The sequence below is a fragment of the Martes martes genome (assembly GCF_963455335.1).
Source record: "Martes martes genome assembly, chromosome: 7".
NCBI classification, from domain to species: domain Eukaryota; kingdom Metazoa; phylum Chordata; class Mammalia; order Carnivora; family Mustelidae; genus Martes; species Martes martes.
Genome location: NC_137894.1, coordinates 80549428 through 80564702, shown reverse-complemented (window position 1 = coordinate 80564702; position 15275 = coordinate 80549428). Strand labels below are relative to the sequence as shown.

At 38.7% G+C, this 15275-nt stretch overlaps 1 protein-coding gene across 1 annotated transcript in view; it reads right to left on the bottom strand.

Annotated features, from left to right (window-relative positions):
• ARHGAP5 (Rho GTPase activating protein 5) overlaps positions 1-12205 on the bottom strand; it is a 72922-nt gene extending 60717 nt beyond the window's left edge. Inside the window, exon 1 of the mRNA XM_080807724.1 lies at positions 11988-12205. The gene's annotated coding sequence lies outside the window, so the exon portion shown is untranslated. The remainder of the gene's footprint in view (positions 1-11987) is intronic.
• Between the last annotated feature and the right edge of the window lie 3070 nt (positions 12206-15275).

Sequence of the window (15275 nt, the reverse complement as noted above, 5' to 3'; positions counted from 1 at the left end):
TTATTTGACATACCAACAACATGAAATAACCCTAAGAGTTGAATGTAATTTAATTTAGGTTATTTACATGAAAGCAGTCAATCAGTCTTTTATATAAGTTTTATCTGTAGATTCTTCACACTTTTGAGGTTGAATTAAAATATACCATTTCTACCACACCAAAGTTTCACAAGACAGGGAAAATATCCAGTTGTATATATCAACATACATGAAAATTATCTTCAATCCAAACAAAGTAAAGATAAAGAACATAGAAAAAAAAAGAAGTAAGAAAGGAACCATCACTTGCCCCCAAATACCTGGCCTCTACACTGACCTCAACTGCAAGTAAACAAGTAAACACCTATTGGTGTTAAGTAAACACCCATTCAAATTATACTATACATTTACTATACTACAATTAATGATTAAAGAAACTATTATAACTTAAAATTATGACTACTAGTTTTGGTAAAATAATATTAAAAGTTAAAATTTCAGATTTACTTTTGTATTTCTGAAGTGTATTCTATTAGCTTCAACTACAAATATTAGTAGTATCTGCCATATGATATACAAAGCAAAGCATTCATCAGATTCACTTTCATAATAAAATAATCCTGTGTTGAAGGAGCAAAACAAGAAGTAGAAAACCACAAATAAATAGAACTGATTTAAATCTATTATTTATGAGTTTATGACAACAGCAAAACTGAAACCGCTCTGTATCATAGCTTCCCCATCTATAAAATGGGGCTGTGTATCTATACAAATTTAAGAATGAAATCATTTTTTAAAGTAAGTGCCTAGCAAACAAAAAAAGTTTAATAAGTTATGTATCAGTTTGATTCTTGGAATCAGTGAAGCTGTCAAAAGATTTTTTGTAAAAAATGATCAGATTGCAACTTTAAAATATTTACCTGGCAGCAGTATATACAATAATTAGAAGTAAAAGAAATTAGGGGAGTCCCATCCAATCCTATTAACTCTTTTTCATTAGTGAAACTTCTAAAAAATATTAATCTGGTTAAACTGGGTACTTGCACCTAGCACCAGTTTCTTCACCTAAACTGCATAAAATAATGTTTGTATTTACTGATAAGAAAACAAAAAGGAATGAACTGGATAACAAAGTTATACACAATGATAAAAAGGCAAAACGAAATTCACAAAAACAGCAGGATTCTGTAACAATTGAGAAAAAAATGGAAAACACACAGAGGAAAATACAAGGCCTATCCTTCCTTCCTACTAGAAAAGCAGAAAACTGCAGACAGTACGCTTTAAGATGTACATCAGAAGAAAACATACCTAGTGGTTACTCTGGGGAATCTTCATGTTAAACAGTATAGACACTAGTACTACACGCAGATCTATATTACAAAAATCTATTCTGAAAACTAAGAGCAATTCAAAGACAAGTAAGACTGTTCCCTGCCTTCTAGTTTAAGAGACACAAATAGAAAGGTTAATAGTACAAAGACACATGAACGTAAGTATTAAAGAAAATTCTCAACTACAAACCTAATCCCTTGCCTTAACAGTCACTTTATTCATTTCTCATATATGCTTATTCCAAACACATTAAAAGAAACATTCCTGCTCTCCTACAGCATATACCTCAGAATACTGAGATACCTTTCTACTTTAAGTTACAGAGTATAAGCAAAAATAAAAACAGTCTCATCATAAAATGTATTTTAAAAGCTATAGGAAGAAAAGGGCCTTAAAATTAAATGGAGATGAGTGGAGCATGAAGTTACCACCCTTTTTGGGAGGCTTTTTATCTAATGAGAAATAAAATTATTATACGGAGGATAAATTTTAATATTGGGGTTTCAACACACATCCTAATAAATTTGATAGTGGCAGGCTCTGAATCATGAATATTAAAGTTTAAATTAAAAATGAGGTAGCTTTGTGTGACATTTATGGTTTTCACACCAAATTCACAGTAAACTACCAATTAGACACTGAGGAACATCCATGTTCTTCCAGGAAGGCTACCTGCTGGTTATTTTGAAATCAGCTCCAGAGCTTATGTCATGAGTCACTACAAAGCGATTTTCAAACGGTGGTGGAAAATTCTTTCACTTACAGGTGGTAAAAAATATTGGACAAACAGGTGCTCTCTCCCTCCAACTCAATCATCAAAAGCAGTACATGCTTTATCTGATTTACAGGTTTACTTAACTCAAAAGATCTTTTTAAATGTTTTTCCAAAAGCTTTAATATTTAAAAAATGTTTTCAGAGCTTTAAAAAGTTTGAGAAACCAGAAGACTAGGAAAAAAACTGTATAACCTGCCCTCAAAAACATTCTGCTATTTGTTTGGGAGAGTATGATGTTACCACCTCATGAGAGAAAGATAGCATTCATGAATTTGGCTGTAACAGGTTATCAGGGCATTTAATTCCAGCCACCTGGATAGTTTACACAAACATGAATTTTCTACTGGCCCTCAACATCCAGGTCAAAATTACTATCCATTAAGTTACAAAGGTAGTTTTTCTGCTGCACTGATTTTTAAAAAAAAGAATCCCCTGTTTTTTGTGTGTGCTCCTAGTAATAAACTAATGGCTAATATCTATATGCAGGCTATTCAATTTAATCTGAAAATTCCTTTCAAATGTGTAATGATAATATTTGATTATGTTGATCCATACAACTTCCCGATTTTTGATGTGATTTTATTTTTACGTAACTTGTTCTCATTTTCTCGTATCTTTACCCTTGAAGAAACCGTAACAAAAGTAGCAATCATCCACTCAAAGCTATCCAGTTAAAAGGAGTCTCTGGATGACCAATCTTTATTCTCTTAGGCAAAGTACTGCTTTTCAGCAGTTTGCAATGCGGTTTTTTTTTTTTTTAAGATTTATTTATTTGAGAGAGAGAGAGAAGGGAGGGGTGTCAGATTCCCACTAAGCAGAGAGCCTGATGTGGGGCTCGATCCCAGGACCTGAGCCGAAGGCTGGCTCTCAACCAGCTGAGCCACCCAGGCGCCCCAGCAATGCAGTTTCTTTCTCATTCTACCTTTAAGTTCATCTTACAACCGTTTCAAGGAAATGTTTAGATTAAGTACCTTCCCAGAAATTAACAACAATATATAATTTGAGTACAGCTGATGAGAGATGGAGGGATACACCAACTATCTGCCTGATACTGTTGAGTGGTCCCTAAAACTGTCTTAAAAATGAAGCCATCTATATGACGGAATTTTCTAAGATACGTGACAGCCATTCAAACCCAACATACTACTTCTAGTGGAGTTTTAATAACATGAAGTGCTTTCTGCAAGAAAATTTTTTAAGTCCTACAGGGAACCTAGGAAAAATCAATTCTTAGTGATTCTCGACTTAAACCAAAATTTGTTTTGTACCTTCTCACAAAGTTTGTGTTCATAAATATAAGGTGGAATTTTAAAATTATCTTATACTTTTAAATTATTATACTTTGGAAATTCTTATTACACTTTGGGAAATTCCCTTTGGTCCTATCTTCAAAATATATTGAGAATTTATTACTTCTCATTACATTTATTGCTCTATTTTTGACCCCATCCACCAACATATCTAGCCCCTGATTATTCCAAAAGCTTCCAGACTAGTTTCCCTGCTTCCATTCCTGCTCCTCTTCCCATCTATTACCAGAGCAGCCAGAGTTTCTTTTAAAACATTAAGTCAGAGCTTCCCATTCTTAGGCCCAAAACCCTCCAGGGGCTCCTAAAAGTCAAAGTCAAATCCTTTCTGTGGGATACTGTAATATCTACCTTCTCCAACCCTGTCTTGCTCTCTGACCTACTCTCATATATTCTCCCATTCTTATTCTGCTCCAGTCACATGGAGGAACACTTCCTCAGCATGTCTGCTTTTACACTTGCTTTTCCCAATAACCCCCCAAATCCTCCTTGCCTCTTAACTCCTAAGTTACTTATTTAGTAACTTTATTACAGTTACAGTTGTAACTTTATTACAACTTATTTATTACTTAACATTAATTCTATCCCTCTCCCTACCCCAGACCATACTTAATAAAGATCCACAAAGGCTCAAATCTTTATTTCATCAATGTATTCCAAAAGCCTCCAACAGTGCTTCCTATGTATTAGCTACTCAATAAATTCATAAATCTTAATAAATGTTAAAATCAAAATGTTGTTAATTCTTTGGCCCCCCCCCAAAAAAGAGGAAACCACATTATGTTTACTAAATAAGCTCTGTAACATATTAAATTAAAAGTTTTCTAAAGCTATTAATGGAAGGGAGCACAGGTGACTTAGTCAGCTGATCGTACTGGGTTCAGCTCAGGTAGTGATTTCAGTTTAGTGAGATCTAGCCCCGAGTCAGGCTCTGTGCTCAGCACGGAGTATGCTTAAGATTCTCTTGCTCCCTCCTCTTCTGCCTCTGTCCCTCTCCTTACCCCCACCATGCCATTCTCGCTAAAATAAATCAATAGGTAAATAGATAGATAGCTATTAATGGAGGAAGAGCACATGGATTTCAAGGTCATTAAAAGTCAAAAATTAAGCCATCAAAATGAAGACTATGATCTATAAAATCTTCAGTCAGAATAACCATCTAGTTTTTTAAAAATATTTTTTAGAATCACAATTATAAGAAATTACACATTCCATCTTCTTTAGGTCAAATAAAATATCCCCTATATAAACAAATATTTGAGAAAAGACAGATCCAAGCCCTAAGACTATCATATATTTTACAATGTCAGGCAATCTAGACTAGCTTAATAAAAGTAGCAACTGAATTACTAAAGATGAATATGGCACAATACTGATATAGCACTACTTTTCTTAACATTGCTCATTCTCAGTAACAAATTTATCAATGCCGTGAAAAATCACAATTTAACATACATGATAACTAAAAACAATGTAATACCTGTAGAAAAGTCAGTTATATTCCGTAATATTGTCTTTGACCAAGTTTTCTACCACATAAACACATAATCTTAAGGTTGAATGGAATGCTAAAGACATCATTCATATGAACTGCTCTTTACACAAAACTATAACCAAGTGAATGAAAAGAAAATCTATTAAAAATTTCAACAACTGGGGCGCCTGGGTGGCTCAGTGGGTTAAAGCCTCTGCCTTCGGCTCAGGTCGTGATCCCAGGGTCCTGGGATCGAGCCCCGCATCAGGCTCCCTGCTTGGTGGGGAGCCTGCTCTCCCCTCTCTCTCTGCCTGCCTCTCTGCCTACTTGTGATCTCTGTCAAATAAATAAATAAATAAAAAGATTAAAAAAATTTTTTTCAACAACTTACATAGCAACTAAATAACCTGGAAGCATATCTTGGTAAGATTCAGAATTAAACTACATTAGGATGGAAATTTTATTCTGGTTTTTTTGGTTGTAGTTGTTGTTATTTATTTATTTTTAACCATATTCCCAACACCCTAAACAGCACCTGACACACAGTAGGTACTCATATATTTGATGACTACATGGGTCAATCTCCAGACTCAGATCTTAAACCACTAAGCAATCCTGAAGTCGTATTTATAGTCAAAATTAACAAAAATTACAACCATGTTATGGGCCCAAACACTATTAGTATAGCAGTATATTCTAAAATAAAAAGTCTACAGTTTTTTTCAAGACCAACAGTCCACTTGTTAAGACAGATTAGGTAACCTTGAAGGGTCATTGGAAATACTTCCAGGAGGGTCCAAGTAGGCAGTACTTTGGGAGCACTGAAGTCCTACTCAACAAAGACAATTCTGCTTTTATTCATTTTTATCTTTTGATATTTCAAGTACTTCTTGTTTGAAAAAGTTTCACTTCATTAAATATTTGAAAACCAATGACCTAAACTATTTCCAAACAGATTAACTACCCTATTATTTAATCAACAGTTTCCTCTAACAACATGTTATGTCCAACGCCTTGGTATGAAGTTATTCTAAACTCTTTCTAGACCATATCGTCACTCTGTGGTGAAAACAGAAGAAACAAAGGTCATTTCATTTAATCAACCTATGTGAACAACCCTGTAAGTATTTACTGTGCCTATCTCAGCTTTATGTCAGAGGTTTCGAGGGTACAAAGGTATAGTATAGGGAAGTCCACTAAGCTAGTGCTATGAATATTCACCTCCCTTCCAGATTCTGAGGTATTCTCACTGGAGAACAGAGAAGTGAGGGAAAGGTCATGATTTTGACATACAAGATTATAATACTATAACCAAGGAAAGTCATTATTTTCATTATACAAAATACGTTAGGTAAGTCTTTCTTACTGATGGGAACACTAAGATTAAATCAGAATCTCAGGAAGACATATAGACTAAAAAGAAGGTATAGATATGGAGGGGAAAAAAGGGCTCAAAACCACTTTCCCCACAATTTTAAAAGAAACTTTATGGTACCATAGCTGAGAAGACAAAGGCGATGTGCTATATCATGGAGCTGATAAATGCAACAGGAATTCCAAAACATGAAAGATCAGTGTAAGCTGGTACAGATGAGGTTTGGAAAACTCTGTAAAATGGCCAGACAGTATATATTTTAGGCTTTATATCCCATACAGTGTCTGTCAGTAACAATTCAACTCTGCTGTCACAGCACAAAAACAGCCATAAACAATACTTAAATGAATGACCATGGTTGTGTCTATGAACACAAATTTGAATTTTCATATAATTTTAATGAACCACAAAACATTATTCTTTCAATTGTATCCTCAACCATTTCAAAACGTAAAAAGCCATTATACAGAAACAGGACAGTAGGCCAATCTGGTCCAAGGGCCATAACTGCAGACCCCTGGAATAGATTAAGTTACAGTGAGGAGAAAGGATTTGAACTAACTTTGAAAAATAAACTGGATTTGGGGCACCTAGGTGGCTCAGTGGGTTAAACGTCTGCCTTCAGTTCAGGTCATGATCTCAGGGTCCTGGGATAGCCTGCTTCCCCCGTCTCTGCTTGCTGCTCTGCCTCCTTGTGATCGCTAGCTCTCTGTCAAATACATAAATATATCTTAAAAAGAAAGAAGGAAAAATAAACTGGATTTGAATTTTAGAAAGAAGTCATTCCAGGTATGTGACTAGGGTGGAGTGGCTGAGCACAGCTGTCATGCTGAAAAGCAAACTTATTTCTTATTTTGTTTCTGAAGATATCAAGTATGACTATAGAAGGTCTTCAAGGACAAGCAGGAGTTAGACCTTATAATAAGCAATAAGAAATCATTGTAAGCTAGAAATGGAATACAAAATTAATTTGCTGAGGCACAAAGCCCAAAAGATGGACAAATCCTGGAGGCTTGAAACTACCTCAACTACCAAAGAATTCGGAAGAACAACCCAAGAAAAAGAATTTGATGACTGGCTACTAATTATAAGAAATAAAGACAAATGAGTCAGTGTTTCTTAAAAAACTGATCAGTTTCAGCAACAGATGGTGGTGTCACTTGAGTTTCAGGTGACAGTATTTCTAAAGAAAAATGAAAATACAGAAATGAAATAAGGCAACATTAGAATTAGTAACATAAATCTCAAGATCATAAACGTAAGAAAAATCATTTAAGAGAGCATTTAATTCAATACTCTTATAAGAAACACCTAGTTACTTAGTTAATAAAGAAATCTGGATCTTCCAATCCTCCAGATCATAGAAATGTTAATTTTCCACTAGTTCTCTAAACAGTCAACCAAAATAAAAATATAAGTAAATAAAAAGAGTTAATATTTGGTTCTGAAAATGTAAGTATAGAAAGAAACAAACTTTTGGACCAGGAAGAATACATTATCAACAGGAAGAAAATGAACAAACTATAAAAGAACCAACGTACAAGTTTTTGCAAGGTTCCTAGTAATGCCAAACACAGCAAAGATAAAGAGTAACACAAAAACTGTTTATTTCCCCAACACTCCTATTAACCTTGTGTTAAATACTTTTCCCTAAATATTTCACTCAAAAGGTGCAAACGGATGCTTTTAAATTTTTACCTTGTATTTTCCCCTCATCAGCCAATCTATCTTCACTTCCCTGTGCTTTTGGTCCACAGTGTCCTTAACTTACTTGTCTTTTTTTCTTACTCATCCCCATCTTCCCCAAATTCTAAATCTTATCTCCTTTATCTAAATTCCTTTACAATGATTTTAAAAATCATTATGCCCTGCCTTCTATACGGCTCTTCTCTCTATCTTGAACTGGCATCTAACCATTCCTAAATTGTCAAGCTCTCTCCCACCAAAGCTCTAAGCTCTTCTAAGGGAGTAGTATCTTATATTTCTTTGTATTATTCACAATGCCCTAGCTGCTCAATAAAATAATGTGCAGGAACAAAACAGGCTAAACCTAGTATGAAGCTAGAAAAATGAAAATCCACTTTTACCACTAACTCTTCATGATGAAAAAAGCTTGAGAATCTAACCAAATGATACACATGGGTCATATTTTAAACCTAAAATTATGAAGTTATATAACTCTTATTTCCAAGTAATAGTTCTAAGGAGTCAAACAGAAAAGACACGACCAAACATTAATAATCAATTTTTACTGCAAATCTAAGGTATTTTGGACAGTTAACCTCCAAAAAAGACCAACCTTGTTTACCATCCCTCTTATATTCAAACTCCTATTTGCAGTTAATACATCCAAATTCAAATGATTATTCTGTAAATAATTCCCTAAGAGCATCTTAAATAGTTGTTCTCTTTTCTGCATTTCTTAGTACTTGTACGTACATATTTACTCCTTTTTTTTTTTAAATTTTTTTCTTAAGATTTTATTTATTTACTTGACAGAGATCACAAGTAGGCAGAGAAGCAGGTGGGGGGTGGGGGAAGCAGGCTCCCTGTGGAGCAGAGAGCCCAAAGCGGGACGATCCCAGGACCCCGAGATCATGACCCCAGCCGAAAGCAGAGGCTTAACCCACTGAGCCACCCATGCGCCCCCATATTTACTCCTTTATAGTTACCTCTTCAACTAAAGCTCAAGCTACACAATCTCTAATTTACCTTGGTATCCCCAAGGCCAGGCACACGGTAAATGCTAAATAAAGGTAATATGAATTAATGAATTAAAAACCACGGGCTTTGAGTTTCCTTTACAAGCAGATTTCTTTCTACAAAGAAATTCTTAGATTTAAGTACAATACATTTAACAAACAAAAATAGTAGCTGCCTGGTTGTCAGAGGAAGTCTCAAGCCATCCAGGAAAAATCCATAAGGGGTTCAAGTAACAGAGTTTTAAAACCAATTAAGTTAAAAGTTCATATTTAAAATCCTTAACATTGAACTATTTTTTTAAATTTCTAATACAGTTTTTCCTGATTTGAGAAAATGATTAACTAAAGCCTTCATTTAAACAAATAAGGAGCTTGATTACTCAAGTCACCAAATGATGGATCACTTTATCAAGGTTTCTTCACCATTTATTATAGAAAACCAAGTTCCCCTGGTGTACTTTAAATGTATTTTATAAACGTTTTTTAGGAACACAGATATTACTAAAACAGAACACCATACAACACTTCTTGAGTAAATTATATTCTCTGCATAACTTCTTGGTGTGCAAAGAAAAAAATCATGGGTCTTACAGGTCTAGAACGAGTTTGTAAAATAATTTGTATAGAAACTATAGTTTGAAACTTACTCTGTAGCCACCAGAAAGTTTTTATTATGCCATTTCATACTAAAAGGCAAAATTTACCTTAGGGCCTGCTAATGTTGAAAATACTTCAGTAGAATTCTGAGACAAAACTTTTCCTTCAGTATTAAAAAACTGAGTTACAAAACTGTTTTCTAAGCTGTATCACAACTTCAATTCCAAAAAAGGAATGCAGATACGATATTTTATTTCTTTAAAAAAAAAACCTTAACTTTCAAAGTCAAAATAATTTTCTCCGAAAGAATAAGTGTACTAAATTTGCTTTTCAAACAGAAAAAAGTGTACGTGTGTGGAGGGATTTCAAAGCATTCTGGAGATGTGACAGAATTTAAAATATTAATTTTGCAATACATTTTTAAAATTGCTACAGTAATTTAAATGGGATGGGTGCTTAAAAATGACAGAGATATCAGATTTCTGTGACAAGTCTTTTTTACAGCAAAGTGTAATCCACCCATTCCCGAAAGCTTTTATAACGAACATAGACAAAGAATGGTTAAAAAACAACACATGCTGAGGAGGGTTAAAAAAAATGTAGCCTGCACAGGACAACCAAATCAATTGTTATCTAGTCATCTGTATCCTCTTGACTAAAAAGTCTGCTTTAAGTCAATCAGATCGATAGCGCAATAGCACCATTCCTGAGAGTTAAATACACAGCTATACCCAGCGTTTCAATCATGTATGTTTGTTCATAAAGTGCTCTAAGGGCTATGAAAGTTTTTGGTGATCAACACTTAACATTTCTCCTCTGCTCTACTACAGATATAGGAAATGGGAGTCAATCTGAAAGGATAGATGAAAAGGCCAAAAGTGAGAAAGAATTTAAAATGGAAACTGTCTGCCAACTTTCCAGTAGATTACCTATATAGCATGTATATCTAAAACTATTCATTAAGAATAGTTTTATCATATTGAAGTCAAATAAACTGGAATTGACAATAAAACTTCTCCAAAACACATTTTACTAACATATCTTAGTATTTTTCCAAATAGTTGTATCTGGATCAAGTTTTTGCTAAAAGAAACATTTTAGGAGATTTTGAGAAATACTTCCTGAAGTGAATGCAACTGTATCGAATGCAAATAACTCCCCCGCCCCCATATACTTTGAAATTGGGTATTGGTTTTGGATGTTCAAAGTGAAGACCGCAAACCCTTCCCTCCACATGCCCTGCCAACACCTGTAGAAGGCAGCAATGGCAAAGATCAGTAAATACAACAACGTATTCCACCGTTTTACACTTGACTAAAAAAAAAAAAAGCTAGTTTCTTAACTATAACAAAGGAAAAAGAGCAAATTTTAGTTAGGAATTTAAACTTAAAAATGGGTGTACACACAATCTGTATGCCTATTTTGGTCTAGGTCTAAAACACTTACAACTCCCATTTATTAAGCATGAGCCAAAACTGGATTTCTATCATATGGCATAAGTATAAGCGTCTCCCTACAACTTTCCCGGAATTTTACCAAACAGCCTAATAGTTTGCCTTTACTTCCGAGCACCCTTCGGCGCCAGCTACACCCACAGTCTCCACCTCACTTGCATTTCTAATAACGCTGAAGAAGGAGGGTGTGAGGGAGTGAGTATTTATGTGTGGATAAGTGCGCGCGCGCTCCCGCGCGGTTCCCCACCCCCACCCCGATACTTTTCTTTAGTGGAAACAGAGGGAGAATCTAGAGGTTATTCTCGCAAAAACTCAGTATCAAAGCCTTAGCCCAGCCGCAGTCAACTGGTAAGACTCCGCGTTTTTGTTGCGCAGTGCAACTTCTCACACCCTACCTCGAGCTTTCGCAGCAGATGGGAAATTGGTGAAGAGAACCCAAGGAGAAGTGGGGGAGATCTGGAAAAAGTGAAAGGGCCGATCCCCTTGAAAGGCGCTTAAGTTTGCAACCAAGATTATGTTTCCGCGAATATGCGCCCACCCCCCTCTCCCTTCCAGGTGGAACTCGTTAACAGCAGCAACCCAGCCAACAGACACCGCCACCTTCCCTCCCCTCGTACCATCGGAGAGCAGGGCAAGTAAGGGCGGCGGGCGAGAGCGGACGCCCGGCGGGGCCGGCGCGATCCTCGGCCACCACCAGGCCTCCACCGACCCCGGCCGCGTCACCTGTGGAGAAAGCGCCCCCTCCCCCGGCCTCTCTGCCCTTCACGCCGACCGTACCCCCGCCCCCCCCCCCGTGGCAGCCGCTCCCCGCTCGGCCTGCGAGGACGGAGCGCGGCGCCAGGCTCCCTTCCGTAGCTGCGGGGCCCCAGCGCCTTGAACTGGTTACAGCCGGCGGCGGCTACCGAGCGGGGCAGCCGGTGGCGGGAGGGTCCCGGTCGGGGAGGGGGAGAGCGGACAGGCCCAGAACAGCGGGGATCGCAAGGTCCTACCTAACACCGTCGGTCTCCTCCGTCTCCTCCTCAACGGCAGCGGCCCCGGCGGTGGCGGCGGCAGCGACATTCCTGGGGAGCGCTCCCGCCGCCGCCGCCTCCTCCTCCTCCACTCTCTGCTCGCCTCTCTTACCCAGCGCGCTCACCAAGCGCCGCGTCCCTTCAGCCACCTCCCCGCGCCCTCCCCAACACACACACGCCCCGAAACCTTAAGCCCTACAGCTCCCGCAGTCGGGTAACCCACCCTCCCACCCTCCCTCCCGCCACCAGCGGCGGCCCCGTCCCTCCCCCCTTCCCCTGTGCCCGCCGCCGCGCCGGGCTCAGTAATGGCGGCCACTCGGGCTCCCTCGCGCAGACGGATCTCTCTCCCTCTCTCCCGAACTTTACCTCAGCATCTCTCCCGGCGCGCACCGCCGGAACGCACGCGCGCGCGCGCAGCCACACACCCGGCCGGGGGCGGAGCGGCGGCGCAGCCTCGACGGGGCGCGCGCGAGCGCGCGCACGCGCACCCGCACCCGCACCGCCCTCCCCACAATTCCCCGCCCCCGCCGCCCTCACCTCGCGGCGCCTCCCGCGCCGCGCGCCCGACTGGGCCCGCCCCTGCCCTCGTCTCCGGGGAGCCTGGGAAGGCGCGAGCGCTCGGGCCGGAGGGAGGGGAGCAAGCGCGGGGACGCGTCCTCGCTCGCGTCCGGGCTCCCCCATTGGCTTCTCCCCTCCCCCTTCTTCCTCCGCCTCTCCCACCCATTGGCTCCCTCTCCTACTCTATTCCTTCTCACCTTTTCCCTTTTACCCATTGGCGTGGGTATTTTTCCTCAGCTTTCCCCTTTCTCCGTATCCTCCTTCTCCGTCCCATCCTCCACGCTTTAGAAGCTGCAGACCATGCAACCCTGAGCGCGGTCGTCTCCGCGGTCGTCTCCGAACCTTCCCTGCTTTCTCCCTTTCCTTCTGTTCCGGTTTCTGGCTGAAACTGAGAGCAAACCACAATACTGCAAAGGAACCTGATACTGTGTTAGTCGTTGCAAAACATCGTACGGGCACCGAAAGATTCTCGATAAATCCCCCTACGGTCTCAGAGCATTAAAGAATTCAAGGGAGAAAAATATGCGCCCTAGCTTGTTCGCGGGGACATGCTCTCATGTCTACTCCTACGTGTGCAGCCAGTTTTCCGCCTGGGGATCGCTCGCCAACTACAGACATCACCCGCCCCGGACCTGGTGCCATGCTCACCCAGAAGGCAAAACTCCATACGAGCTAGAATCCCTTTCTCCGCCCACACCGCACGGACTCAGACAGGCCCATGGTTTATTCTGTTCTTATGGAAGTTAAGCGAGATACCAAGATTTCGGGGTTTAGGGTGGCCCCAAAGACCCCGGTTCACACCACTACCAGCCCAACCTTAGGAACCAGGCTTTTATTATCCTACCTTAAGTATATTCAGTGTTTTTTGAGACATGGAAATTTTACAAGTTTGGGGGTACACTGGGTTTTCGTTGTATTTCTCTTCCGAGCATTGGTATTGAAAGGTGAAGAAAAGACGGGCGGTAGAAAAAAATGCCTTTCCTTTTACCATTGAAGAAACTGAAGTCTTGTGACTTTCCCAAGGTCATCAGAATCTGTCTCATAGAGAGGTCTTAAAATAGTTGCCAGTAGATAAAAGAATGAGCAGAAACATAAGTCTACCCCAATTTGTTAAGTCTAAAAGAAGTAATTTGGGGGAGAACTTTTCTCTGGGGAAATATTTGTTTCCTATCTTGAAAACAGTTCATGTTCAGTAAAGTTTATGTATGAAAAATCTTTTAAGTTCCAGTTATTCTTTATTTCTTATGTTACATAAGGTACTGAAGTTAGCCAGGTTTGCTTCTTTGTGTTATAATGATACAGCTACTGCCAACCAGAAGTACCTTTATGGTCTGTTGGTAAACTAGAAAAACAAAAACTGCCTTTTGGTAAAAATCAGAAAATATTTGTCAGTAAATCTATCACAATATTTCAGCACAAGTTTGTTCCACACTCCTCCCCCTCTACTGTCCACATTTCTCAAAGGTAAACTTAACAAAGTAGAAGAGACATGTTTAATTTCTCTATGTCTCTTACTCCTCCCTAATTTTAAAAAGGCATCACTGAAATTCCTTACTCCAGCCACTTTCTTGCATCTGAATGGTACCAAGTAGGTTAAGTAGTTAAGGTCCTTAGGCACTTCTTTCTTTTAGTTACAAACCATAGGCATGGAAAGATGCAAAAGAAAACTTGCAATGAAAGTAAATATAGAAAGGAAGGAAAAAGAGGAGAAGAAATTGGGGAAAGAGAATGGAACTGTCGATGTGAGGTTCTAATGCCATAAGTACCCATACCACTTGTGCAGGTTGGAAAGTTCGTGCATTTAAATCTGTTTCTTGACCTTTGTGCTGAGAGTCCTTGAAAATACAGTAATTGATTCAGAGTCACAACTTACACTCTAAAATGTTAACTGTTATGGAGTGTCCACCCTAAAGATACTTTGAAAATTACTTCCTAAATAATCAGAAATTTCATAACCATGGACATGTATCGACATAAACTCAAGTCAAATAAATCAGGGCTTTTAAAAGAAGCATCATCATATAAAGAAGGTGAAAATTACACCTTAGTTACCTGATAATGCTTTCTTTAAAGCAGGACATGATACTAAAAATCAAGACATGATTCTGGAGGGAAAAACAAGTCTTGAAATGTTACATTCTCATAATGAAGACCCAGAAAATGTAACAAAGCAAGCCATGATTTTCAAAGGATACTTTTCATAGCTGACATTACTGTTAGTCCTCCTACATCATCTATCTTGATTGAAGGGGTCTGGAACTTTAAAACTTTGCTCCTTATCAGTACTAGGAGTCTAAAGCTGCTTACGAGTATGAAAAAAATTAACATATTTTTATTGTTTTTATATTACTTGTTCTTCTCAGAAAATAAAACATACACTTTTATGTACAAATAAAAATCTGAACATGGGAATTGGAGGCCAAAGTTCTGTGTTTGAAAATGCTCGAATATTTACAAGTAAAAGGCAATAAAGGGAAAAAAAATAAACAAAAACCAAAGAATAAGATGGCATTTTTAAAGTTGTTCAGGAGCCATACCTTCAGAGAAATAGCTTTAAACACCCACGCTCGCCACCCAAAAGGAGAAATTTTGAAAAAAAATAAGTAATGTATTCTTTTTTTTTTTTTAAGATTTTATTTATTTATTTGACAGACAGAGATCACAAGTAGGCGGAGAGGCAGGCAGAGAGAGGAGGAAGCAGGCTCCCTG